The sequence below is a fragment of the Lupinus angustifolius genome, chromosome LG01 (assembly GCF_001865875.1).
Source record: "Lupinus angustifolius cultivar Tanjil chromosome LG01, LupAngTanjil_v1.0, whole genome shotgun sequence".
In the NCBI taxonomy this organism is placed as follows: domain Eukaryota; kingdom Viridiplantae; phylum Streptophyta; class Magnoliopsida; order Fabales; family Fabaceae; genus Lupinus; species Lupinus angustifolius.
In genome coordinates this window covers 9,318,137-9,322,207 of record NC_032009.1, presented here as the reverse complement: position 1 = coordinate 9,322,207, position 4,071 = coordinate 9,318,137, and positions in this window count along the sequence as shown.

Genomic DNA, 4,071 nt, shown 5'->3' with positions numbered 1-4,071 from the left:
CTTTATTTTTTTATTTTTTTTCTTTTTATCCGTCTTTTTTAAACACCCCATGTAGAATTGCCCAGTTTTAGGCTTTATGAAACCTCTTCGATTCGAAAAATATGGGACTTATCCAAAAATTGCCCCAATGTGAGATACTCTGAGTTATTCTTCTACTCAAATCATCTTGCAAGGGTTTAATTTGATAGGCCTTCCACAACAATCATCCAATAAACCGCCCTAGTTTTAGTGACTATTTCTCCTATGATTTTAGTGTTAGGTATCAGTGGTTACAATACACCTAGAAGGGGGGGGGGGTTGAATAGGTGTGGCGGTTAGAATAGCCGCTTTTCGAAACTCAACACTTAATGCTAAATCACCCCTAATTAATCGATTACAGGATGAGGATAATCCAGAGAGAGAAAACAAATCCTGCAACGCGAATTTTTATCCTGGTTCGTTTGCTGTCCACTGCAAACTACATCCAGGCCTCCCGGCTGACTTGGGAGATTTCCTTCACTATAATTGATTTAATGTATTTACATGCACATCAAACAATTACAACACTTAGAAAATTACAAGAAAATAAAGAAACCTATTCAATGGTTTGACTCCCTTCCTACCGACAAAGAAAACGTTTCTTTCGATGTAGCCCCAGCCAAAGAATCTCTGTTCTTTCCTTTTCTTACACTCTAAGCAATTATGAAGAAACACTCAATCTCTAACGGTGATAAGACACCACGAGATTCCCTTTACAACAATTATACAACAATTACAAGAGTAAAATAAAGCTATTTCTAAGCTCAAATATAACAAGAAGGCTTTACTCTAATGCACATCTAACACAAACTCATGTGAAATGACAAGTATTAGTTATGAAAACAGAAGTTACAGAATCATAAAACTTCATGAAAAAGCATCAAAAATATGCATGAACATGTGAGGGAAAACATGAGAGATTATAACATGAAATGCACTCAATCCTAAAGCATAGAATCTCTCATTTCTAAACTCACAAATGCACTTAACAAATAGATGCAACAATTATCACGTAAAATGCTCTAACTCTCTAATAAATGCAACATGCAACTTATGAGATTAATTCTGAAAATGCAGTTTATAAAGAATCAGTCCAGAAGGCCAGATAATCGATTAAATGCCATCTTAATCGATTAACGTGATTCAAAATGTTAACTGATTCTGTTTTTCAAGTTTTCAGTTACAACAACTTAACAAACAGTTAGGTTAATCGATTAACGTCATGCCTTAATCGATTAACAGCATTTAAAAACGTGTTCCAGTAGCAACTACTTTTCAAAGTAGTTGGGTTAATTGATTAAAAGACTGTTTAATCGACTAACAACAATTTAAAAGTGAATTTTTAAATACAAAACATCACGTTATGCACTTAGATGATACATGTTTAACACTTAGTTTATGCCTAGAATGCACATATACATGTATTTATGTAATGCATGAACATATTATGAATGACATATCTCAAGGATGAAATGATTTAAAAGATATATGCATATGAGACATGTATTAGGTGCCCTAAGCCTTAACTCAACTTAAACTAGATTCTAGTCTAAGCCTAGTACCAATTAAAGACTTAAGCACGTTGATTTGTTGATGATCTTCAAGCTCTTTTAGGCACATATTGTCCTCATCAAAACTATGACATATAAAGAGAGCTTTCCAAAGCGTTCCTCTTGAAAAAATTTGAAATTCATTAGAGATGCAAAGGAAATAAGCATCATGATGGCCTCTAATTTGGCTACAAGAGCGTAGGTTTCGTCATAATCGATACCCTCCTCCTGGTTGTAGCCTTTGGCCACCAAGCGTGCTTTATTTCGAATTATTAAGCCAGATTCATCAAGTTTATTTCTGAAGACCCATCGAGTACCAATTACGGGATGATTTTTAGGTTTAGGGACCAAGTCCTACACACTATTACGCTCAAACTGGTTTAGCTCTTCTTGCATAGCTATACCCCAGTGTACATCCTCAATGGCCTCATCAACGGTCTTAGGCTCAATTTGCGATACAAAAGCTACAAAATTACAGAAATTTCGTAAGGAACTACGGGTTACCACTCCCGTAGATATGTCACCTATAACTTTATCAATCAGGTGAGCTTTCTTAGTTTTCCACACGGTTGGCATATCTGAATGCTCCTGAGGTTTGGCTTGACCTTCATCATTAGCTCCTTTTTCATTATCCATGTCCTTTGAGTATGCTTCTTCCAAAGCACCTGCAACATCATCAGAAACGACCTTTCTCTTCTCTTTTGGAGAAGATTCGTCAAACTGTACATGGATAGACTCTTCAACTTGCATTAAATATTTGTTAAAGACTCTGAAAGCTTCGCTATGAATCGAGTATCCCAAAAATATTCCCTCATCGGCTTTAGAGTCGAATTTCCCTAAGGCCCGCTTTCCATTATTTAATATAAAACATTTGCAACCGAAAGCGTGAAGATGGGATATATTTGGTTTGCGGCCTTTTAAAAGTTCATAAGGAGTTTTGTTCAAATTAGGCCTTAAGAGTACTCGATTTATAACATAACATGCAGTATGAACTGCATCAGCCCAGAAGTACTTGGGGGTATTACTTTCGTTAAGCATGGTTCTCGCTAATTCTTCTAAAACACGATTTTTCCTCTCAACAACTCCATTTTGTTGTGGAGTGCGAGGAGCAGAGAACTGATGCAAAATGCCATGCTTATCACAGAATTTGTCGAACTGAAAGTTCTCAAATTCTCCCCCGTGATCACTTCGTATATATATTATTTTTAGGTTAAGTTGGTTTTGGATTTGCTTGGCAAGATTTTTAAAATTTTTGAACGCGTCGCTTTTTGATGATAAAAACAATGTCCATGTAAATCTAGAGAAATCATCAACAATAACTAGAGCGTAGTAACTACCACCAAAACTCATGATTTGTGATGGTCCAAACAAGTCCATATGGAGTAGCTCCAAAGGTCTTGAGGTGGATATCACATTTTTATTTTTAAAAGAGTTTTTGGTTTGTTTACACTTTTGACAAGTGTCACAAATTTCTTTAGTTTTAAAATTCAATTTTGGTAGCCCCTCAACTAGTTCGTTTGATGATAATTTATCTAGATGCTTTATAAGTATCTTTCCTTTGTTGTTGTCTCCATAAGTGACGTATCCTTTTCCTTTAAGTGAGAGATCCAGGAAATTTGATCTATCACCTGTCATATGCCTCGAACACCCACTATCTAAATACAATTTTTGTCCATGTGTTCGGAGACATACCTGCAAAATAGATTACTTACTTTTCTCAGGTACCCAATTTATGTTGGGTCCTTTTCTGTTAGTGATTAGGGAATCATCTCCCTTGTTTTTCCATACATAAACTCCGGTAGGTATACCATACTTTCTAATATAGCAAGATAAGTATGACCATATGTGTTACAATAAAAACAAGTAGGAGAATGCTTATGATATTTATTTTTAGCTTGAGCTACCGGTTTTCTATATGGTCGCTTATTTTTAGCAGTGCGAGTATAACCTAGACCAATTCGATCACCAACATTTCTAGTTTGATTAAGCAAGTTATCTAATTGCTGTTTACTGTTTGTGAGATGTGTGAGTTTTTCATTTAGTTTAAAATTGTCCTCTTGCAAAGTCTCGCAAGTCTCATAGACAGGTTTTTGACATAAGTTATTAGTAGAGCAGTTACATGAGCTACAAGAATAGATGAGATCTAAAGTTTCATTTTCCAGTTTTAATTCATCTAATTCTTTTTGCAATTGGCTTATTTTTTGTTCGTTTATTAGGATTCCCCTTTTTCTATCAATGTTAATTCTAGCCAATTTCTTTAGTTCCTCATGCAATTCGACATAAGCTTCATACAACAAATGATAAGGAGGTGAATCATCAGAAGCGGATGAGGTGTCAGAATATACCTCTTGATTGTCCTCGCGTGAGTATGAAATTGTGTCGTTGTCAGATCTGGCCATCAGACACAGCTTTGATGACTCTTCCTCACTGGAGGAACTTGATGTCGATTCCTCCTCAGGTACATCCCACACGATGTAAGCTTTCTTGGATTTGAAGTCCCTGG